This window comes from Peromyscus leucopus, chromosome X (assembly GCF_004664715.2).
Source record: "Peromyscus leucopus breed LL Stock chromosome X, UCI_PerLeu_2.1, whole genome shotgun sequence".
Classification (NCBI taxonomy): Eukaryota; Metazoa; Chordata; class Mammalia; order Rodentia; family Cricetidae; genus Peromyscus; species Peromyscus leucopus.
Window position 1 is genome coordinate 52,000,273 of NC_051083.1, and position 25,761 is coordinate 52,026,033.

The following is a 25,761-nucleotide window of genomic DNA, read 5'->3' on the forward strand; positions in this document are numbered from 1 at the left end:
AGCCAGGAGCAATTGTGTCTCATGTCAACAGAATTCTAAGTTATTTAAATGCCATATTCTCTAGGTCTATGAAGTGTTTGAAGATTACCTATCTATCTGAAATATATCTATGTATACCTAGAAGACTTGAAGACTTAACTAACATGGCTACAAATATGATTATCATAAATGACTAATTATTAATCTATTTTTAATTATCCATTATAATTTTAAATGAGTTACATAAACATAATACATCAAACAAGAATAGAAATATATATATATGTATATATATATATATATATATATACAGTATAACAAAATTAACTTCAAGTTTGTATCAATAAACTAAAATTTATACCAATGTAAAACATTTTAAAGTTGTTCTTTAAAAGTAGGTTCATTAATCTATCCTTTTATCTTATCATCTCTATATCCTCCTATATATCTATATCATATCCCATTTTCTTTTTTAAAAAGAGATCACATTTATAATCAACCTGTTTTAAATAAAAATATTGATTTTTCTCTGTCCCACACCAGAGGGCTCTTTTGACTTGGGACACAAGAATCTTTTAACCATTTTTTTAAAGCAATATGTCTGGGTTTAGAGGGGGAGTGAGCCAATTCCACCTCTAAAGCCAGCTTGGTATATTTGGGAATTTGGGCATAGCATCTCTTACTACTTCCTGCTGGAGGGGGGCGCTGTATCTTATGGGGACGCAAAGAAAATTTTAGGCCTATGGGGTAGTCCATGAGGCTGTATTGTGGGAGCCAATTGCCTTGAAACCGCTCTGGATGTTGGATCATCTGGGCCATGGTGTCATTGGAGACCTTTCAGGGGGTCTTGGCTGGTGAAACCTGATGTATCTTAATCTGGAACAAATCCACAGCCTCTGGCTTTCTGTGGAAACAAAAGCAGAACCTCTTTTCCAAAGCAACATATCCTTAAATCCAAATTTTGAAGTCAAGGTACCTTTAAAATATACATTTTGGCATAACTCAACAGCTTTTGCAATCAAACGTTTTTCTTCAGTTACGAATATCAAAGACAACATAATCCAGATTCTCTGTGTGGCAGCCATCTTTACGTGGCTTATTTTTTATATTACCTTGAGCCTATTGCTTTAAACTGCACCATTCTAAGACTGAAAGGGCGCTGTGGCTGCTGGCTCCGCCCACTTCAGCTTCCCAACATGGCAGTGGTACTTTTTCTACCAGCTCTAGGAGTCATCCAGTCTCAGAAATAGTGGGTCTAAGCTTTTATCAAAGCAGCATGTAGTCCAGAAACCTCTTTTTTTTTTTTTTAAATACTAGTAAAGACTAAATCTACCACACAGCTTAATGTGCCGCTGGCAGACACCCTATTACCGCCATACTCCCGGTCAAACGCACACGCCAGGAACCTGCCAGTGTTCAAACCTGCATTTTGCGGCGTCTAGCTGCCCATATGAGACAAAAAGCAGGAACCTGTTTTTGGGTCTGTTTAGAATTGGTTATTAAATATTCTTATGTTTAAGGTGGAAACTAGAGCCGTTGGGTGCCATTTGTTGCTGGAGGGCTTCTCTCCAGCTTCCACCAAGCCCCGCAGTCCCACAATCCACTAATAAAATAATCACTCAGATGCTTATATCACTTATAAACTGTATGGCCGTGGCAGGCTTTTTGCTAACTGTTCTTTTATCTTAAATTAACCCATTTTTATAAATCTATACCTTGCCACGTGGCTGGTGGCTTACCAGAGTCTTTACATGCTGCTTGTCCTGGCGATGGCTACAGTGTCTCTCTCCTCAGCCTTCTGCTTCCCAGAATTCTGCTCTCTCCTTGTCCTACCTACTTCCTGCCTGGCCACCTACTTCCTGCCTGGTCACTGTCCATCAGTGTTTTATTTATATAGAATGATATCCACAGCACTTCCATTTCCCTTAGTAAAAGAGTAAGCCTCACAGGGATATCAGTATAACAAGTTACAGTAAGACTAGGCAAAAAAAAAATCAATATCAAGTCTAAACAAGGCAACCTAGTAGGAGAAAAGGGTCCTAAGAGCAAGCAAAAGAGTCATAGACAGCCCCCACTCTCACTGTTAGGAGTCCCACAAAACCCATGCTATAAACCCACAGCATGTATGCAGAAGACCTAGTACAGAAACATGCAGGCCCCATGATTACTGCTTCAGTTTCTAGGAGCTCCTATGAGCCTCACTTAGATGATTCTGTGGGCCATGTTCTACTGGTGTCCTCAACCTCTCTGTGTAGATGAATTTCTGAACAGTCTTATTAAATAAGAAACACAGAGCCAAATACAGAGGTGTAAGCCCTAGAGATCAGAGCAATAGCTGCCAACTAACCTTAGCTTACCACGTTGCTATAGCTTCCCAAGAGAACCTCTTCCTGTCTAACCTTTGCCTTTATTGCCTTGCTGGTCTGCCTTCTCATTGGCTCTTAACCCAGATACTTCACTTCCTCATCACTGCCTGTTTATACAGACCTCCAGGTCTCTATGGTTGGTACTGGGATTAAAGGCATGTGTCACCACATTTGGCTGTGTCCTTGATCACACAGAGACTCTGCCTGCCATGTGATCAGATTAAGGACATGTGCTATAGGCTCCAACGAGAAAATACAGACCTGCTTGGTGCCTTGTGGTTCCAGACAGATGGGCACTATTATGGTGAGCAAATGTATGGTGTGGTATGGGAGAGGGAGAGACAGAATGGTTTATTTCCTGGACAGACGTGATATAGATATAATAGGATGAAAGGGTAGATTAATGAAACTACTTTTAAAGAGTAACAACTTGTTTAGAAATATTTTACATTGCTATGGATTTTAGTTTATTGATACAAGTTTAAATTTAATTTTGTGATACTATATATATGTATGTATGTATATACACACATACATACAAACATACATATATGTGTGTGGGTATTTCTATTCTCGTTTGAGGTAATATGTTTATGTAACTCATTTAGATTGTAATGGATAATTAAGAAATACAGATTAATAATTAGTCTTCTATGATAGTCAAACTTGTAGTGATGTTAGTTAAGTTTTCTAGGTATACATAGATATATTTCAGATAGCTGGGTAATCTTCAAACACTTAAAGACCTACAGAAAATGGCATTTAAAATAATTTTAAAAATTTAGACTTTCTGGACAGTAAGACATGTCTGCTCCTGGCAGCACCGGATTTACTTCAGAGTGGAGGATGGGCATCGAAGATACTCTGTATAGAGTTTATCTTCTTCTTGGCAAAAATAGCAGCTTAGGCAAGAAACTGTTCTTGCCTGAACTGCTTGAAAAAAATATATCAACTGGACATGCAGGACCCATAGGAAGGTGACCACTGAACTTTACTTGGCAAAATGGCCCTTCAGGTTCCTGCTTCGTAGAGGAAACTGCCAGACATTCTACAGGACACAGAGAGAAGTGACTGAGAGACTCTAAGCATGTTGGCTGAAGACAGATGCCACAACTTTACAAAAGAACATTAGGTGACTGTCCAGGCTGCCAGCTGTCTCTGTCTACTCTTGCAAGACTCCCAAAAGTTGTTTGCATCCTTCTCCCATTTCTCAGAGAGACACTATCAGCTGCCATGAGGAGAAGCATAATGTAAGATACTGGTAAGCCATGAGCCATGTGGCAAGGTATAGATTAATAGAAATGGATTAATTTAAGATCTAAGAACAGTTAGTAAGAAGCCTGTTGTGGCCATATAGTTTGTAAGTGATATAAGTCTGTGTGTGTTTACTCGGTTGTGTCTAAGTGGCTGTGGGACTGGCAGGTGAGAGAGATTTGTCCTGACCATGGGCCTGGCAGAACCAGGAAAATTCCAGCTACACAGAGGAGTATCTGAAGAGGTGAAAGCAAGGAGGAGCAGGCTGAAGGTGGGGTCTGGGCCTGGGCTGCTGCTGGGGCCCATGTTAATGGCACCATGCCACCACAGTCTGTGATGATGTCAATGGCTCCTGATACCGCAGAAGGCTGAGAGAACAGGGCTGTACAGTGTTGGTTCTTTCCCTCACTGGCTGCAACACTAGGGAGAATTGTTCCTACCCCTTATCAGCTGAAGCACTCCAGAGAGAGAGTCCCACACCTCACCTGGGCAGCACAATAGACCTGACTGTGTTTGAAAACATGAGAAAACATGAGAGGGTTGCTCCCCTCTCATCTGCCATGTGGTGGTGTGGGTGAGGTAAGATGCCCTCCTCCCCTCACCCCTGGACACCTGTAGCAAGTGGAAGACCTTACCTAACCCCTCATCAGCTACAGTACTTGGGAGAACTGGCCCTGTGCCTCACCTGGGCAGCACAGCAGAGCTGACCCTGTAGTCTGGCATGGGTGAGCCAGCACTAAGGGCACGAAATGGGCATAGCTGGTACCACCTCCATTGTCTGCATTTTGGTGGTGGGGGTGAGGAAAAGATGCCCTCCTGTCTTGCACATACTGCCTTGCTGACCCTCCCCTTTACCAGCTGCAATTCTTGGAAAAGCAGGCTCTGAATTTCATATGGGCAGCACAGTAGACTGACTGTTGGCAGAGGTGTAGATGAGCTGGCCATAAGGGTGTGAGAGTGGGAAGCTGGCCACATACCCTCATCAGGCATGTGGTCATGAGAGTGAGGAAAAAAATGCCCTCTCTACCTTGGCCCTGCCAACTCTGGTGGGTAAGGGAGCTGACTGTCCCCTTTACCAGCTACACCACTCGAGAAAGTGGACCCTGCACCTCACCTGGGCTGCACAGTAGTGCTGATCCTATTGACGAGAATGGGGTGAATGGGTCCCCAAGAATGTAAGCATGGGAGATCTGGTGCCTCCCCTCATCTGCCATATGGTGGTATGGGTGAGGGAAAGATGCTCTCACCGCTTGCCCCTGCCACCAGTGGTGGGAGAAGGAGCTGACTCTTCCCTTGCCAGCTGTAGCTGTGGCCCTTCCACCTCCCCTCAGCAACACAGTAGAGCTGGCCCTGAAGGTATAGGTGTGGGAAAGCCTAGCCTAAGGATGTGAAAACAGGAGATCTGGCCTTGTAGCAATTGCTACAAGGGTGAACTAGCCAGGGTGAGAATGGAGAGTTCACCCTGGTGGTTAGGACAGGAGAGAGATGGTAGACTGACCAACCTAGCAACTACCCAGGCCCAGAACCAGGGTTATGAGTTGGCTCACCCAAACATCTACCTCATCTATGATCTGCAAGAGCATGTGAAGGGACAGGTCCTGAAGATCCAGAGCTGTAGAATCTCCACAACACAGGCCAACAACAAGATATAAGAGGAGTCCCATTGAGGGCCCCATATGCATGGTGTAGCAGAAACCAGAGGCCTCGAACCAGATCAATGACACTTTGAAATGAACACTTACAAGTAAAGATGTATGAATAAAAAGGTTTACTTCATGATTCACTGTGTCACACTGAAGCTCTCTTTCTCCCCCCTTTTTTTCTTTTCTTTTCCTTTTCTTTTTTTTTTTTTTTTGGAGGGGGCTGCGAGGGCAGAGACTAGATACAAAGGGATGGGAAATGATTGGGGTTGAGATGCAAGATGTAAAACACACAAAGAATACATAAAAAGAAAGTTTAAAAAGAAAAGAAGTTCAAGCTGAATAAAAGAAACAGAAAGAATATTAATTCTGAGGCCAATTAATTTTATGAGGCCAAAGTTACTTGATCCCCAAACAACATAAAGGCCCAACAAAGAAAGAAAATTACAAAACAATTTTCTTTATGAGCCTAGGTGCAAAAATACTCAATAAAATACTCAAAAACTAAGTCCAAGAACACATCAAAAAGATCATCCACCATGATCAAGTAGGCTTCATCCTAGAGATACAACAGTGGTTCAATACATGAAAATCAACAAATGTCATCTACCCCATAACCAAAATAAAGTAAAAAAAAAAAAGCACATGATCATTCTCATTAGATGCAGAAAAAGACTTTGACAAAATCCCACACCACTTTGTGGTGAAAGTCCAAAGAGATTAGGGATAATAGGGACATACCTAAACATAATAAAATCAACCAGGTCCTCTCCTTCGAGCTTGGAGAATCCATGGAAGAGGTGGAGTGGAGATTATATGAGTCAGAGAGGATGGAGGACACCAGGAGTACATGGCTCACTGAATCAACTAAGCAGTACTTACATGGGCTCACAGAGACTGAAGCACAAAGCCCTGGGCCTGCATGGGTCAGCACTAGGTCCTCTGTATATATGTTATGACTGTTAGCTTGGTGTTTTTGTGGACCTCCTAAGAGTTGGAGCAGGTGTATCTCTGACTGTTTTGTCTGCTCTTGGGACTCTTTTCCTCCTATTGGGTTGCCTTTTCCAGCATTGATATGAGGGCTTTTGCCTTGTCTTATTGTGTCCTGTTTTGTTGTGTTTGGCTGTTGTCTCTTGGAGGCATCTTCTTTTCTGAGGGGAATTGGAGAAGGAGGGGGCAGAAGGAACATGGGGGGACTAGATGGAGTGAAGGGAGGGGAAACTGTGCTTGGGATGTATTATATAAGAGAAGAATATCTTTTCAATAAAAAAACCATTCAACAAGAAGAAAATCCTGCCTGATACTGAAAACCTAGCCTACTACCCAATGCTAGTGAAGTCATGGATCTTAGAGGAGAACCTACAACTGCCATTTTATTAAACCAGCACAATCTCTAACTATAGTCTAAACATTTACCCTTATACTCACAGATAAGTGTAGTCCTCTGCCCTCATCAAGGAAACTCTTCTGGGCAAAAGAAGGATACCATTACAGAAAATTACAACTACTCAAACTGAAAAGTTATGGATCCCAGTTACAATGGACTCATCTACAGTACAACTCCAGCACCAAAGGCTCAGGGAACATTGCATAAAAGGAACTGGAAATATTGTAAGAGCAAGAGAATCAGGGAGTTTGTTGTGCAGTTACATCTCTTGGGAGTGTCAGAAGCCACACCCATAAAGTATTACCATTGTGACTACCTAAACATGAGCTGAACAAGGATAAAAACAATAGGCATGCTAATGTGAAAGGGTGCAAGTCAACAAAGATGTAATTAGGTATAGCTGGAAGATTTCCTGTGTCCTGCCTGGCTTAATATTATTTATAATTGCTCAGCCATTAGCTCAGGCTTATTACTGACTGGCTCTTACACTTAAACTCAGCCCATTTCTGTTAATCTGTATGTTGCCGCGTGTTCCATGGTTTTACCTGTGTGGCATTACATGCTGCTCCCTGGACAGTGGGCTGGTGACTCCTAACTCAGCCTTACTCTTCCCAGAATTCTCCTTGTCTGCTTATCCCACCTATACTTCCTGCCTGGCTACTGGCCAATCAGCATTTTATTAAACCAGTGTACAAAAGCATTATTCCACATTATTTTCTGTTTAATTAAAAAGGAAAGTTTTAACTTTAACATAATAAAATTATATATAACAAAACAGTTATCAAGCAAGAATTACAATTACAATATCTAGTCTATTTGTATTTGGAAAATTCAAAGAAAATATTCTATTTATCCAATATTTGTGAGTCTAAGGTTTTATATCTAACTTATCTTTTATCATAACTTAGGAAAATTATAGCTATCTAGTCTTCAACTACATCAAAGACCCCAGAAGGATATAATATTACCTAAGTAAATAAGAAGTGCATTGTAAGCAACTTCCAAAAATCTAGAAAGACAGAGACAGCTGCCTGCCTGGACAGTCATCTAAAGTTCCTCAGTAATGTTGGGGCATCCATCTTCACCCCATAGGTCTAGTCTCTCAGTCATTTTTTCTCTGTGTCCTATAAAATGTCTGGCAGTTTCTTCTGTGAAGCAGAAACCTAAAGGACCATCTTGCCTTGCAAAATTCAGTGGTTACCTTCCTATGGATCCTGCATGTCCAGGCAATACAACATTTTATTAGCATTCCAGGTAAGAGCAGCCTCTTGCCCAAAATGGCTATTTTTGCCAAGAAGAAGATAAACTCCATATAGAGTGTCTTTGGTGCCCATCTTTCTCTATGAAGTAAATCAGTGCTGCCAAGAGCAGATGTGTCTCACTGTCTAGAAAGTGAGTTCTTAAAACATTTTAAATGCTATATTCTGTAGGTCTTTGAAGTGTTTGAAGATTACCTAATTGAAATATATCTATGTATTCCTAGAAAACTAACATGACTATAAGTTTGACTATCATAGAAGAGTAATTATTAATCTGTATTTTTTAATTATCTATTACAATTTAAAAGAGTTACATAAACATAATACGTTAAATGAAATTAGAAATATATATATATAATAACAAAATTAACTTTAAATTTGTAATAAACTGAAATCTATACCAATTTAAAACATTTTAAACAAGTTGCTCTTTAAAAGTAGGTTCAACAATCTACCCTTTCATCCGATCATATCTATACTATCCCCTTTATTTCTTTAGAAAGAGATTCCATTTACAATCAACCTGCTTTAAATAAAAATAAACATTCATATACAATATTTTGAGAATTTGAGTATAGCTTCTCATACTATTTCCTGCTGATAGAGAGTGCTGACAATTTAATGGGGATCCTGATTAAACAAAAAAAGTCCTTACTGGAGTAGTGTATAACACTGTATTCTCTGAGCCAGTTGCCTTGCAGCTGATTTTGGATGTTGGATGATCTGGGCCATGGTGTCATTGGAGACCTTTCAGGGGGCCATGGCTGGTCAAACCTGATCTATCTTAATATGGAACAAATCCATAGCATCTTGCTTCCTGTGGAAACAAAAGCAGAGCCTCCTTTCCAAAGCAATACATCCTTAGATCCAAATTTTGAAGTCAAGATACACACACACACACACACACACACACACACACAAATATATATATATATATATTGGTTTAACTGAGCAGTCTTTACAATCAAATGTTTTTCTGTTGTTAAAAATCTCAAAGACAACATAATCCAGATTCTCTGTATAATATCCATTTACGTGACTTATATTACTTTTATTTTATTTTTTCTTTAAAGACTTTATTTTTTAAAACTTTGTATTTCTTTATATAACTGTCTGTATTCTTTTTCTGCTGTCTTCCAATGCTACATACATTTTTACGCACACTGTAAACCATTTAAAGTCTTATTCCATCTGAATCTGCCTTATTGTGAATCTATTGCTTTAAACTTCAGCCTTGGCTGTTGACTCTGCCCATTCAGCTTTTCAACAAGTGGAGGTAATTCAACTCCAGTTCTGGGAGCCATGCTCTCGGCTGACTCTGGGAGGCAGTGGGTCCATGCCTCCATCCAGCAGCATGTAGCCCAGAAACCTTTTTTTTTGTACTAGCAAAAGTTATATCTACCATTTACCATGCTGCATTGTTTGCAGATGCCACTGCGTATAGTGGCAAGAATCCACCATGCTGCATTCAAGCCCATATGCTGTGAATCAACCCACTATACCGTAGTTTAAGTCCACACACTACGGCATCTCTGTACCTTGGAGTCTCTATATCTTGGCCTGTGTGCCATTACATGCTGCTCCCTGGACAGTGGTTGGGCACCAAATGTAGCTGGAAGATTTCCAGTGTCCTACCTGACCCACAGTTGAGACAAATCTTTCACCCAACGTCCTGCAGCCTTTTATAAAATAATAACACAAAGGCTTAATATTATTTATAACTGCTCAGCCATTAGCTCAGGCTTCCTACTGACTAGCTCTTACACTTAAACTCAGCCCATATCTGTTAATCTGTATGTTGCCACATGTTCCATGGCTTTACCTGTGTGCCATTACATGCTGCTCCCTGGACAGTGGGCTGGCGTCTCCTCACTCAGCCTTCCTCTTCCTAGAATTCTCCTTGTCTGCTTATTCCACCTATACTTCCTACCTGGCTACTGGCCAATCAGCATTCTATTAAACCAGTGTACAAAAACATTATTCCACAGCAATTATGATCTCAAAAATAAAAAAAAAATCAAAAAAAGAAATGGTCAAGTAATGTCTAATTATTTTGTCTGATTTTAAAAGTTTATATGTAATAATTTTATTACTTCTTCATATTCGTTATAGTGGACCTTTCAATCTGGCTTGTTTTGGGCATTTTGGTAGTATATTGGTTTTGGTCTCTATTTTGAATTTCTATTATGTAGTCAAAATTTGTATTTCTTTCTAGATTTATCTACTAATTTATATTTTGCTCAAATTTGGTTATTTTTCTTTAGATTTCATATTTAGATATATACTATTTCTAATAACATATATTTGGAAACTATCAAATACATGAAATGCTATAGAATAGACATAATTCTTGGGAGTGGAATTTGTGAATTCTGCAAGAACTGTAGATGTTTTCAACCACTAAGCCATCCCTTGAGTGCCTGCTTTCCCAGTTTTAATTTATGTATGGCATCCAAATTTTAAGATTTAATTTTACCTAAATTCCTTAATAATCTCTGTAAGTCAAAGTATATAGGTAATTGAATATTTAGGGAATATAAGATTTGAACAACTTTTTCTTTATTTGTGTAAATTAATGAGACCATCCATTTTATTGGTGAGTCCTTGCCTATCCCCCATGAAACACATCATAAGAACATTAGTTCCAATCATAAAGTAAGAACACTTCCCAACTTGCTTTGCAAAAATAGTATGGGTCTTACCATATCAATACATATATAATTAATGTTGTGACTTATAAATTTGTATTCATAATCCAATTAAACACTTTATTTAAAAACATAACAATTAGAAATTAACTAGACAATGGAAGATGGAAGTAAAATGTGAAAATTGGAGGAATGAAGGAAGTACAAAGAAATAAGAAAGGAAAATGAAGAGAACATAAGAGAGAATGAAGATATTCTGCAATATATTCACTATGATTAGGATACAAAATGTGACAGGCAGGTTATTTCTTTGTCCTGAATATTAGTCTTGCAAAATTTGAAAAGTTAGTTACTCTGCTCAAATAGAACATGAATATCTGACGCTTGAATAACAGTATAAAAGGCTGCTGCACATGGCCCTGGAACATATCCTAGCTGGAGCAATAGTTTGATCCGTGGTTAAATTCAAGCTCAAGCATTTTCTCATTTCGTTTAGTCATTTCTTTAAGGAGAAGAAAGGACTAGAACAGAACCTATCACTGAATTTAGCCAAATAATTTGGGCCTTCCAGTCTTATATGTTTCTATGTGAACTACTGAACTCACAGAAATTAATAGCTGGTGTGATTACTTTTAGGAGCTTGCTGGTATCCTTTTCCTGTAGCAAATTTATACTGATAGCTTTTCACTAAGCATATATCCATCAATGTTTGAGATTCACTGTAAGTAACCCAAGCAAATAAGTATGAGCAATGGAATATCATTATAATGCTTAGAATAGAAAACTAATTTTCCAATGTACTTTTTGGAAGCCAGCAATATTTCTCTAGTACCTGCAGACATATCATTATAACAAAAATTGTTTATTTCCATGGATAATGCCTTATTCTTAAGTTTAAAATAAGATAAGATTTTAGGACAACTAAATTGAAACTTAACTATATTTTGTAGATATTGTATAAATCAAAAGGTAACTTTTACCTTTCATGATCATAACATACACTCATATAATGTATCCATTGCTGTATCTAGGAACAACCAAGTTGCTAATAATGAGGCAAACTGCGACTGAAAAAAATAGGACATTTTCTATCCCTTTTTACTTCCCAGAAGGATTTTTGACAATTCATGCTCATTTATTCCTTACTGTGTTTAACAATTTTAATCAAGTGATATTATCAACATAATTTTTGAAAAATGGGCAAAAATATTTTTATTATTCTCATTCAAGGAGCAAAGCATAGAGTGTGGTAAAATATATTTATAATAAAATAACCAAGAAAGGAATTGACATCAGTTATAAAAGAGAATATAAGGCTAATTTTTTTTATAATTTCATCTTTTTCATGGATGCTTTTGTTTTAGTGGTGGAGAAGTGAATAAAAATATATTCAGTGGTAAAAGTGTAAAATCACACCTGAAGCTCTACAGTTTTAGAATGGCTATGCTAACTATATAGGAGTTCACTGGGATTATAGACTGACTTAAGTCTGGTTAATTTTGAAGTGCAATGTCTTCTTATTTGCAATTTTTATAATATCATTTATAAAAATAAAATGAAGTTAACATTAGAACAAATTGATATCACTTCAGACCTTATTTTAAATCTACAAAGATAGTATAGATAAATTTTACTTCACCAATAACTTGTTGAATACATGTCATATAAATAACAAATAGCCATAGGTAAATGTTTAATATGATTATACATTGAAGAAATGTATTATGAGATGTCCCTAGACACCTACTACATTGGATAATATAAAAATATTACATTACAAATTGGTCATGAATATTTGAAGTGATTAGATCACCCATACATCAATAATTGAAAGGCAAAATGTTCAAGAATCTCTAGAAACAATATTGTTTGAAATTTAAACCCCACTATTCATATTATGAAGCTGAACTGTCTTGAGAATTTACTGGAAACACAAGGAGACAGACAGACACATACACACATGTATATGTAACATACATAAGTGTATATAATTTCAACCTGAGTGAATCTCAACACAAAATAATGTTGAGTGCAAAGCCAAACTAATAATCAAATGTTGTATGATGTAAACATCCATTCATATTAAATTCTCAACATGAAAAAAATAGTAGTAATATAGATCTATATTACCAGGGCTTAAGATTTGGGAAGGATAATGTCATTAAAACAGATAGACCAGAACATTCCCTGTGTCATACTTCCCTATCCTCCTTGCAGCAGGGTTATATGAATCAGTACATGTAAGTGAAACTTCATAGAATTATAATGACTTGTGTTAGTTTTGTGTTGCAGTAAAACATTTACCCAAGAAAGAATATTTTCAGTCTCACCATTTCACAGATTTAAGTTCACAGTGAGCTGCCTCTCTTACCATGGGTTTATGGTTAGGCAGAACATCGTGGAAGAGGGGGCATAATAGAACACAGCTGCTTCTCACATGGGACACAGAAAGGTTGTAGGGAAGGGTCCAGAGATAAGACATTCCATTTAAGAGCATAGCCACAGGTTCCTAATTTCTTCACCTCAGTCTCATCTCTTAGTTCCCTCCACCCTACAATAATACCATAAAGTTTTGAACCCATCAAAAGATTAACCACTCATTAGGTCAGAGCCCATCAAGTCCACTACCTCTCTTCGTAATGCTTCATAAAGTGATGGATGTTATCTTTTACTGTCAGTATTACTCATATACAGTCTTTAGTGTGGAATAGAAAATAGTTCAAATGGAATCTTATCATGTCATAGAAACTATGTCTTAGACATGAATATCATTTCTCCTTTCTAAAGATAGCTAGAAACCTTTTCTGGAGTGAGTTGTTACATTGACTGAAAGACATAGCTTAGTACTTAAATTTTAATATTTCATATTTGCAAAGGGGGGATTTAAATTCCTTTAAAACCAAGTGATTAGCAAATGTGAGAAAACAAAAACTACACAACTCCAAGAGTATGTGCTCATTTTTGTTATTGTGTAGATAGGTGAATTTTATATGTAAACTTGACTGGTCTATAGGGTGCCCAGATACTTAATGAAACATTGTGCTGGGTGTTTCTGTGAAGGATGAAATTAACATTCAGTAGACTGAGTAAAGCATAAAAGACCTCCCTATTGCATCCCTGTTGCATATGTACCCCACTGTGAACAGAAAACCCCTTTCCCAAGTAGCAGGCAGTTCTGCATGAATATGTTTCAGTGGAGCTATCAGGAACTTCAAATTAGAAGTAAAACATCAGGCTCTTAAGTCTATCATCCTTTCTTTAGAACAAAACCTCTGAAGCCCCTATGTCTCTAGATTCATAGCAGTTCTTGAATATTTTTGAGACTTTGTACTGAGCAAACCAGTTCCTTAATGTACACATACATGTATAAATATTTATGTAATTTATACACATGGATATGTAAGTACATGTTTATGCATTTAAATATACACTCATGCAAATTGTTTACTTTAATATGAATTACTATAACATAACACCATAGGCAGGGTGACTTCTAAATAATCAGGATCTAATTCTTGCTGTTCTGGAGATTAAGGAATACAAACTTCACTCACTGGCATATTTTATACATGACTTTCTGGATCATAGGTGCCTGTGGTGGTTTGAAAGAAAATGCCCCCCATAGGGAGTGGTATTATTAGGAGGTATGTCTTTGATGAAGTAGGTATAACTTTATTGGATGAAGTGTGTCCCTGTGGGAGTGGGCTTTAAGGTATCATATATGTTCAAGCCATACTCATTGAGACAGACCATTACTTGTTGCCTTCTGGTCAAGATGTAATAACACTCAGCTCCTTCTCCAGCACCATGTCTACCTGCTTGGTGCCTTGCTCCCTGCCATGACAAATGTTTTCCTTTATAATATTTACCATGTTCATGGTGTCTCTCTTCATAGCAATAGAAACCCTAACTATGAGATTGCCCTTGATACCTCCTCTGCTCCAAAGCCTAATCTTGGACTTTCAGGTTAGGAGGATTCCACCCTCATAAATGTCTAAATGCTATGTCAGAAGACTAGGTTAGATCTCCAGTGACTAAATTAGTACTTGTAAAGTTGGTTATTATGAAACAAGCCCAACCTGTATAAGAGTGACTTTGTCACTATTGACACCAGGCTATTTAAAGTCTGTAGTCAAGAAATGTCAGACAAGTAAACTATAGAAGTTCAAATACTGTGCTATAGCTCCTCAAAAGAGACTTTAAAAAGTGTTTCTTATTTTTATGACCTGAAATGCATTTTGAAGTAGTGAAAAAAATATTAAAAAATAAAAAGACTCAAGATCTGCCCAAGGTTTAGAAGACTAGATGAGTGTGGGATTTAGATATTGTATCCCTGCCCTATCACTTAACATCCCTATAGAGCTTGTTGAAAAATGACAGGAATAAAACACATGAGCAGGTGGTTTCACATATGAACTCACAATGTCTTTGACTGAATGCAGAAGTCTCTGCAAGATTAAGCCAGAAAACTCCAAACATGTATGGGGAAGCAGGTCACAAAGCCCCACTCTTAGCTGAGAAGCTATTGGCAGTTGATGGCTATAGGAGAGAATAATTCAGTTTTCTTCAGAGTTGTGACCTCTGAGATGGGAGCCTGAATAATGCATATATTGACATCACTAAGGGGGCTCAGTATATTTATATAGGAAGAAGACATGAAATTGGGAGGGAATAGTGGTAGAGGAGATAAAGGAGAAGATGGAGGGGAGGTAATGGGGTGAATTGGATTAAAACACTTATAAGCATTTACGGAATTTTCAAACAAAAGGAAAAATTGCAAATATCTTATCTACAAAGTGATTTTGAAAAGCCCTATCTTGTAAAACCTTTGGAATATAAATAATGTTTGTAAAACACACAATCTGTGGACTTAATGAATGGCTGTTACAAGAAGTATGACCTTACAAAGTATTAGTAATCATTTTGACCTTCTTTCCTTTAAATCATGATATGCCCAAACTATGTAGCACTTTGGTTTATGGGGGACAAAGACAAAATCATGCTTTTCAAGGAAAGCTAACTTAATTTTCTTCACACAGGACTACATTATGCAATTAACTTTGAGGAAAAATTAACCCACATAAATAAAATTTGAGAGTCCTAGTATTTATATTAAGGACCCAAAATCTGACACTCGGTCACTCTTTTTTTTATTCATATTATCAGCACTAAAATGAGATTCTTCTACAGAGCTCAATGCATTATAGTTGAGGTAATGTAATTATTAGAAGCCCCTTTAATGAAATAAGTTATAATCTTCTAGCCCAGTGCAGTGTTCTATCACAGTATCTCTTAAAATGTCATGTCAAAGGAGTATCAAAATTACTTTACAAACACCTTGCAAGTGATTTCATAAAACATCTAATCTTTACTATGTTCTCTGGCCTACCTGGACTCTCAATGTAAATGTTAAGGAAACTTTTCTATCCCAATTTTTAGTTTGTTGATTCGAACCCAGAGTCTGACAGAACAGTACCTTGCACACAATTGTCATTAACTCTTCTAGTTGACGATCTCATCTGATGGAAAATAGTCTCCTTTGTAAATGTATTGCAATGCTCTAAGCTTCAAACTGCTTGGTTTCTAGTTATTACTCGTGATGATGGCTCTTGTCAGCAGACCCAAGTCTTCCCCAGTTCCTTTGTACATTTGCCATTTTTTTAGATCTTAGAGTTTTAGGGTTTTTTTTTTCTATAAAATATTGAAGTTATAGACTCTTACCTATGGGCAGTGGGTTGGTCTTATTATTGTTGGTTTTGTTATTATTTTTCTAATGACTGGTTCAGAGAAGTGGCTATGACCAAAATAAGACATATAAGGAGCATGTGTTTAATCATTATGATTTTATGTTCCCAACATTATTGAGCTAACTAAGAAAATCCAGATATCAGTCAGATACTTCAAAAGTGGTAGGAAAGACAACAGTGAAAACGTTACTATCATTTGCCTTTCTCTTTTCCATTCTCATAGTTATTTTGCTGCAGGATTTGTTCACATTCTCATGCTCATACATTGTTGTTCTACTGCCTGTTATTGAGTTCCAGGTGATTAAAAATGACCACAAGTTTCCATTACATGAAATATGAAAGTTCTTCATTTTCACTATTATTGGGAATCAAACATAGGACCTCATGCAAGTTAAGCATTTGCTCCATCACTAATCTGTATTCCCAATATGAAGTATCAAAATTGTAACTGATAAGTTCAATAAGATAGCAGTAAGTATGCAATCTGTATGAATTATACATTTGGATCTTGAAGTCCAGTAAATATTTAAATGAAAAACTCAAAAGAAATAAATCAAAGCATCACTCTTACTGTCAAACTTTCAGGGAGCCTGGAATCATTCTTGTGTGGGGAATCCTGCTGTACCAGGAATGGGAGAAAAATAAAATGAAGAGAAACAGTCATCAAAGCCAGAAAAAAAGCAGCAAAAGTTCAAATGAATGAGAAAATGTACAACGTGTGTGTGTGTGTGTGTGTGTGTGTGTGTGTGTGTGTGTGTGTGTGTGTGTGTAAGCTTCTACTATAATTAGGTTCCCACACTACTTTTTAAATGGGCCTTAATTTTAGTTATCTCTCCTTCCCTCAACTCCCACTCCTCTACCTCACCCCACTGAGCCTTCCATTCCATTTCCCCAATTTATCCATTATTATCTATTCAATTTCCCTTTCCTAATGAGACCTATTCATACCCACTAGTTCCTCACTCTATACCTACCCTAAGTAGTTCTATGAGTGTAGCTAGGTTATCATTGACTTAACAGCTAACATCCCATATATAAGCAAATACATACCACATTTGTCTTTCTGGGTCTGGGATACCCCACTCAGGATGATTTTTTTTCTAGTTCTATCTATTTGCACACAAATTTAATGATGTTATTTTTTTAACAGCTGAGTAATACTCCATTGTGAAAATGTACCACATTTTCTTTATCCATTTTTCTCTTGAGGGACATTTAGGTTGTTTTCAATTTCTGGCTAATCTGAATAAACCTGAAAGGAACATGGTTGAGCAAGTATCTTTGTGATAGAATTAAGTGTACTTTGGGTATATGCCCAAGAGTGGTATAGATAGATCTTTAGGTGGATCAATTGCCATCTTCCCAGGAACTGCTACACTGATTTCCATAGGGGCTATACAAGTTTGCACTCCATTGTGGGATTTTTAGTTTTACATTTTCTCAAAAGGCTTGTATAACAGAACTTTCATATTTCATTTAAACTTTGCTCAGCCTGGGAGGAATTTTAACTTTCAAATCTATGTATATGTCTATATGTGTGTGCGCACATGCATGCATACACATGCATACACACACACACACACACAAATACGACATTTTAGGCAACATCTAAAAATTTATGTTAGTAAATTTTTGTTCATATGTACATTCATATAATGGAAAGAGATCCAAGAAAAAACTATGCGATTGACTGAAAGTTATTATTGTTTTCTTTTTTAATTAATTAAAATTATTTATTTATTTACATCCCAACCAAAGTTTTCCCTCCCTTCTCTCCTCCCACTCCCTCCATGACCTCCCCTCCACCCCCGAATCCACTCTTCCTGTTTCTGTTCAGAAAGGAGCAGGCCTCCCATGGGTGTCAACAAAGCATGGCATATCAAGTTCAGGTAGGACTAAGCTCCTCTACTTGTGTTAAGGCTGGGCAAGGCAATCCAGTATGAGGAATAGATTCCCAAGAGCCAGCCAAAGCCTGAGGGACAGCCCCTGCTCCCACTGTTAGGAGTCCCTACACAACTGTCACACACACACACACACACACACACACACACACACACACACACACACACACAGGAGAGAGAGGGCTTAGGTCAGTTATATGCAGGCTCCCTGGTTAGTGGTTCAGACGCTGTGCATTCCTAAGTCAGGTTAGTTGTTTTTGTGAGTTTTCTTGTGATGTTCTTGACCCCTCTGCTTCATCCAGTCCCTCCTCCCTCTCTTCAGCAGGATTCCCAGAGCTCAGCCCAATGTTTGACTGTGGGTCTCTGAATATGTTTCTATCAGTTACTGGATGAAGGTTCTCTGATGACAATTGGGGTAGTCACCAATCTGATCACAGGAGATGGCCAGTTCAAGCTACTATCTACTATTTATTGCTAGGAGTCTTAGCTGGGGTCATCCTGTAGATTCCTGGGAGTTTCTCTTGCATCAGGTTTCTATGTGACCCTGCTATCTGCCCTCTTTGAGTCATCTCTTCAGTACTCTCCCCCTCAATCCACTCCACAACAGGATCTCTCATGCTCCCATCTTGACATGCCTTCAGTCTACCCACGAGTTCTTTTCTGTTTCCCCTTCCCTGGCAGATCCATGCCTCTTCCCCTTGGACCTTCCTTGTGACCTAGCCTCTCTGGGTCTGTGGATTGTAGCAGTTATCCTTAATTTACAGCTAATATCCCCTTACAACTGAGTATAATACCATGTTTATCTTCCTTGGTCTGGGTTACCTCACTCAGGATAACATTTTCTAGGATTTTCAAATAACATGATCTAATATTTTCAGGATAACATGATCTAACAAATCAATCCATTTGCCTTCAAATTTCATGACACTGTTTTTTAACAGCTGAGTGATATCCCATTGTGTAAATGTACCACATTTCTTTATCTGTTCTTTAGTTGAGGGGCATCTAGGTTGTTTCCAGTTTCTGGCTATTACAATATGCTGCTATGGATACAGTTGAGCAAGTGTCCTTATGGTATAGATTAAGCATCCTTTGTGTATATGCCTAAGAGATGTATAACTGGGTCTTGAGGTAGATAGATTCCCGATTTTCTGAGGAACCACTATATTGATTTCCAAAATGGCTGTACAAGTTTGCCCTCTCACTAGAATATTCTCCTTGCTCCACATTCTCTCCAGCATAAGCTGTTACTTGTGCTTTTGATCTTAGCCATTCTGACAGGTATAAGACAGAATCTCAGAATCATCTTAATTTACATTTCCCTGATAGTTACAGATGTTACTGTCTTCCACTATTAATGTGTGGTGTTTAATGTTTGACTTAAGCTTTAGTAATGTTTCTTTTACAAATGTGGGTGCCCTTGTATTTGGGCCATAGATGTTCAGAATTGAGGCTTCATCTTGATGGATTTTCCTTTGATGAATATGAAATATCCTTCTCCATCTCTTTTGATTAATTTTGGTTTGAAGTCTATTTTGTTAGATATTAGGATAGCTACTCCAGTTTGTTTCTTCAGTATCTTTGATTAGATAATATTTTTCCAACCATTACTGTGAGGTACTGTCTGTCTTTTATGTTGAGGTGTGTTTCTTGTATGCAGCATAAGGAAGGATCATGTTTTCATATCAATTCCATTAGCCTGGGTCTTTTTTATTGAAGTATTGAGATATTGAGAGATATTAATGACCAGTGATTTTTAATTCCTTTTATTTTGTTGTTGTTATCATTGTTGTTGTAGGTGGTGTGTATGTGTGTGTGTTTGTTTGTGTTTACCTTCTTTGGGTTTTGTTGGTATGAGATTATCTGTTGCCTCTGTGGAGATAGCTAACTTCTTTGGTTTGGAGTTTTCTTTCTAGTAACTTCTGTAGGGCTGTATTTGTGGATAGCTATTGCTTAAATTTGAATTTGTCATGGAATATCTTGTTTTCTCTGTCTACAGTGACTGAAAGTTTTGCTGGGTATTGTAGTCTGGGCTGGCATCTGTGGACTCTTAGAGTCTGCAAGACATCTGTCCGGGCCCATCTGGCTTTTGGAGTCTCTATTGAGAAGTCAGGTGTAGTTCTCATAGACCTGCCTTTTATATGTTACTTGGCCTTTTTCCTTTGCTGCTTTTAATTTTCTTTCTTAATTTTGTATGATTAGTGCTTTGATTATTATGTGCCAAGAGAACTTTCTGTGGTCCAGTCTATTTGGTGTTCTATTACCTTTTTGAACTTTTATAGGCATGTCCTTCTTTAGGCTGGGAAAATTATCCTCTATGATTTTGTTGAATATATTTTCTGGGCTTTGAGCTGAAATGATTCTTCTTCTTCTTCTTCTTCTTCTTCTTCTTCTTCTTCTTCTTCTTCTTCTTCTTCTTCTTCTTCTTCTCCTCCTCCTCCTCCTCCTCCTCCTCCTCCTCCTCCTCCTCCTCCTCCTCTCCCTCCTCCTCCTCCTTCTATTCCTGTTATTCTTAGGTTTGGTATTTTCATAGTGTCCCAGGTTTCCTGAATGTTTTGTGTTTGGAATTTTTTAGATTTAATATTTTCTTTGACTGATGAATCCATTTCTTCTATTCTGTCTTCAATGCCCCAGATTCTCTCTTCCATCTCTTGTATTCAGTAGGTGATGCTTGAATCTACAGTTCCTGTTCACTCACTCAGATTTTCCATTTCCACAATCCCTTGGTTTATGTTTCCTTTATTGCTTATATTTCCATTTTTAGGTCTTGTACCATTTCCTTCACCTATTTTTTCTTGGCTTTCTTGGTATTCTTTAAGGGGATTTATTGATTTCCTCCAATTTTTTGTTTGTCTTTTTCTCAATTTCTTTAAGGGATTCTTTTTTCATTTCCCACTTAAGGACCTCTATCATCTTCATAATGTTATTTTTCAGGTCATTTTCTTGTGCTTCAGCTGTGTTAGAATGTTCAGGTCTTGTAGGATCACTGGTTTCTGGTGATGCCATATTACCCTTTCTGTTATTGGTTGTTTTTACACTGGAGTTTAGAAATATGGATTTAGGATGATTATATGTCTAGGTGTTGATTCCTGCATTTATCTTTGTTGGGTGGGTGTTTGGTTCCTTTGTTTTCTGTTTCCTCTCTGGTCTTCTGGACAAAGTTTCTGGTGATGAGCAAGTCTTCAGGTCCAGTAATATGTCTTGGCTGGCATTTTGGGGTCCTTTGGTCCCTAGATCCAGTCTAACTTCTGGTAAAATTTCTGAGGCTATGGGTGATAGGATAGGGTGTGGGGTATGGGATGTATCCTGGGGATCAGGGTCTGGGGGATTGGGGCAGCTCAGCTGGAAGGAAGGTCATTTACCTGTTCTTCAGACTATGTGGACTCTACCTGAGCTTTTGGAGTCTGTTGGAGTTGTGAAGCAGGCCTGACCTCAGGGAGGATGGTGAGGCTGTAGGAGTTGGGCTGTAAAAGGTTCTTGGAGGAGTAGAATCCAGGGGATGGAAGCAGTTCAACTAGCAGGTGTGTCACTTACCCACTCACATGCTGTTTTCAATCAATTCTTTATCCAACATTAAAACTTCTAGCACTAACCTCTAAAGTGCTTTTAGGTGCTATTTCATATGTTCTTCAGTGTTTAGCACCTCAACTATCAAGATTTTTGTGCTTTATTATGTCTTCATGGTTCCTGAAACTATGACCCGATATGCTTTCTCAGACTCCTGAAGTAAAATATTAGAATTCAGTATTCCAAGGCATGTTGGGAAGAAACAATATCAGAACTATAAAAACACTCTTTATATAATTTTGTTATATTACAGAATAGAAAATAAACCTAATTTGAGGGCTTGCTTTTCTCTTTGTCTACCACTTGTTTGTTTTGGTAAAAAAAAAAAATGATTAAATTTTGTATATGTTTATATATTTATACTATACAACATGCTGTTTAAAAGGCACATATGTTTAGTACAACATTACAATATTGAAGCAAAATGACATAGTTTTTGTCATGACTTTTGTTATATGATAAAAGTGTAGATAAATTGTGCTTCACAAAATTTAAAATCTTTATTTACAATATATAATGTTAAAAATGAAAAGTAAAATAACAGAAATATGAAGACTACATCTAACAAAAAGAGTATTCCCAAATAAAAATAAACCACTCTTAACATGACAACAAATAATTGAGTCCAGCTTGAAAATACATATACTATTTGAACATATATTTTGTGAAATATTCTATTGCAGCCTGGTTCTAGATGTGTTCAATATGATTATCTGCTAAAGAAATGCAAATGTGTTATAAAATGGTACTCTGCATATATTACAATGTCTCAAATAATAATTGTTAAAGTCCCAAATGCTTGATGTGGATTTTAAGCTCATGGTTCAGTCATAAATTGATAGTTGTAAGCAAAATGGTCTGGGATGTCTGCAAACTAATTTTCTAGTTTATATAAAGCAAAACACACATTTTTCCCATAATCAAACAGTTGTGCCCTTGGGGTTTTTCACAAAGAGAAAACAACTGCTTCATAAAAATGTGCATAGTAACTTAATTTTCAATAGCCCAGAAGAGCAGATGCTCCAATAATCCTTCAATAAGTAGACAAATGAAAAGATCTCAGATATCTTGATGAAATGGAATTAAAAATGAATTATGATCTATATAACCACCTGAATAGATCTCAAAGTCATTATGCTGAGTGAAAAAGTCAACCTAAAAAGTCAAATATTATAATGCAATAAAATTCTGTATACATAAAATTTGTATCATGACAGAATTTTAGTAATGGAGAGTTTAGGGAAGAAAGGTTTAACTTAAGTAGGTAGGATGAGGGACTTAATCTATGGAAATACTCCATTATCTTGGTTTTAGTAATGCTTACATAAATGTAATAGTGGGTGCCTATTTAAATATCTCCTAGAGGTCTTGAGTTACAGCTCAGCTATTAGACACAAGTAAAACCTAGAAGCTTCTGCTGATGTAAATTCTGAGAGAAGAAATAATAGTAGAATTGTAGATTAGCTTTTCACTTCAAACAAAACATGTCAGCTGCATTAATCTACTTTCTGTTACTATACAAATATATAATGTTAGATTCTTTGTAAAAGAACAAGTATATTTGTCTTTCAGTTCTTGGAGTTCAAGGACACATTCTGATAATAATCTTGACTCTGATAAGTCCCCTTGAGTATGTTACATCACGGTAGATAGCATCACAATAAAAGCACAGTGTTAAAAGCCTACAGTCTACTCCTAAATGTGTCTTATTGTCATGTAAAGCATCCTTCCATTTAATTGCTTTCAGTAATAATGCCCAGAATTGCTATGGTTTATATATGCCTGCCCACCAAGTCTCATACACTAGGAGCTCAGTTCATAGTGTGGCTGTGTTGAGGGAGTAGAAACTAGAAGGAGGTCGGTGATAGATTCTCAGGCTATATCAGGGCTCTTTCTTCATAATACTGTCATAAGGACTGATCAGGTCTCCTGTGACTACATTGATTCTTATGGAATTGTGCAGTTACAAAATCAGTCCATAACGGGGCTCAATTTTCAAACTGTCGTTTACCTTTCTGTTTCTCTGCCATGTTGAGATCCAGCAGGAGGGGGGTATGCTATTACTAGCAATAGGTTATTGGACCCTCTAGGTACAAGAATAGAGTCAAATAAAATTTAATTTATAAATTCTCTAGAATCAGTTATTACATTATAATAGCTCAAAAGAGACTAAGCATCCCTTATTTTTATAGCCTATGGCACTAGCTCACTCTTTTTTTACCCTTACTATCTTTACTCGGTAGTTGTTAAATTTATGTCTGGGCCTAAATAAGTGGGACAGGGAAAAATTCATTAATTTATTATGGTTCAATTTGTCTCATATTATTGAACAAGCTGAAAAAAAAAACAGATAGATCTCTTGATTGTAGCTAAAGAAATACAGATCCTGAACAACGAAGTTTAACATCATTTGCATTTTTTGTTTTCTTGTTCATATTTGTTTTGGTGAAGAATTTGTTCAAATATCAATGGAAATTTTTGCTCCATTGCCACTTATTATAAAACACAACAAGCAATCACTTATTCTGTTTGTCTTGTGAAACTGAAAATTTTAACCAAAAGTTCAATTCACAGCAATAACAATGTGATATTAGTCATTTATACACCAAATTCTGAAACCCATTAAATATTTAAGGTAACACAAGAAAATAAAGAATTAACCCAAGTGGTATATATACAGTGTGTGTGTGTGTGTGTGTGTGTGTGTGTGTGTGTGTGTGTGTGTGTGTAGATATACAGGTATATATAGAGAGAGTTCTGCAAGGCAGACATCCATCCAGAAAAGAACTGCTAGAAGTTTGGTGTTGGGGAATATAATTTTAAGGTGTGTTGCTTTTTTTATGCTGTATTTGTTTAACTCCATGAAGCTGTGCTACTGTGCCTGTCTAAAACACCTGACGCTCTAATAAAGAGCTGAACAGCCAAGTGAGGCAGGAGAAAGGATAGATGGAGCTGGAAGGCAGAGAGAAGAAATAGAAGGAGAAATCTGGGAGAAGAAGGAGCGAGAGGAGGAGGACTCTAGGTACCTGTCACCCAGATACAGAGTAAGCCATGGAGTAAGAAACAAAGAAAGGAATACAAAAGAGAAAGGTAAAAGCCCAGAAGCAATAGACAGGATAATTTTAAGTTAAGAAAAGCTGGCTAGAAACAAGCAAAGCTAAGGCCAGGCATTCATAAGTAATTATAAGCTTGTGTGTGTGTGTGTGTGTGTGTGTGTGTGTGTGTGTGTGTGTGTGTGTGTGTGTGTTTATTTGGGAGCTTGGTGGCAGGCCCCCAAAAGAGAGAAAACAACCAGCAACAGTTTGGTAAGTAATCCAGGCAGACTGCTCCCTATAGGTAGGATAGGATGGGTTTGCTTGCAATTTCAAACTAGTCCGACCTGGGTCCCAGAGGATGATTCCTCTCTTCTGCTTACCAGCCTGTATTTTCCTATCCCCTGGAGTAGAAGATAATGTGCTTTACCTTGAATGTGTTCGAATAAATAAGATTGTAATAAATTTTACAAAAGAAAGAAGCTATGTAAGGGAATACAATATGCTACCCCCAAATATGCCATATTAGATGATCTCAAGGTTTTATTCTGATTGAAAGGGAATAGAAGAATCAAAGAGAAACTTTCTGTGTTGCCTATAATGGCTGAAAGAATAGGACATTAATCTGCAGAAGTCTCCCCTCATGTTAGAGTCAGGACAAACAGTGGAGATTCTACAGACAAATCAGCATCCATCTTGTGGCGATTCCCCTGCAGGTTTTACAGCAGGCAGGGAAAAAGCATCCATGAAGAGACAAGAATGAAACTCAGCTCAGCCTGATTTTATCAGAACTAGTGCTAGGCCAGGACTTCTAGAGTCTGGCCCAGATCATTTTACTTCAGCCATATTTAAGCATAGAACAATTTTGGAAATAAGTATTCTGATAACAATTAATTCAGCCCTAAGTGCATAACAATTTAAGACATGTTTACATTGACATTCCTTACAAAGTATATCTGGCATCTTTCACAAGAATGGGTA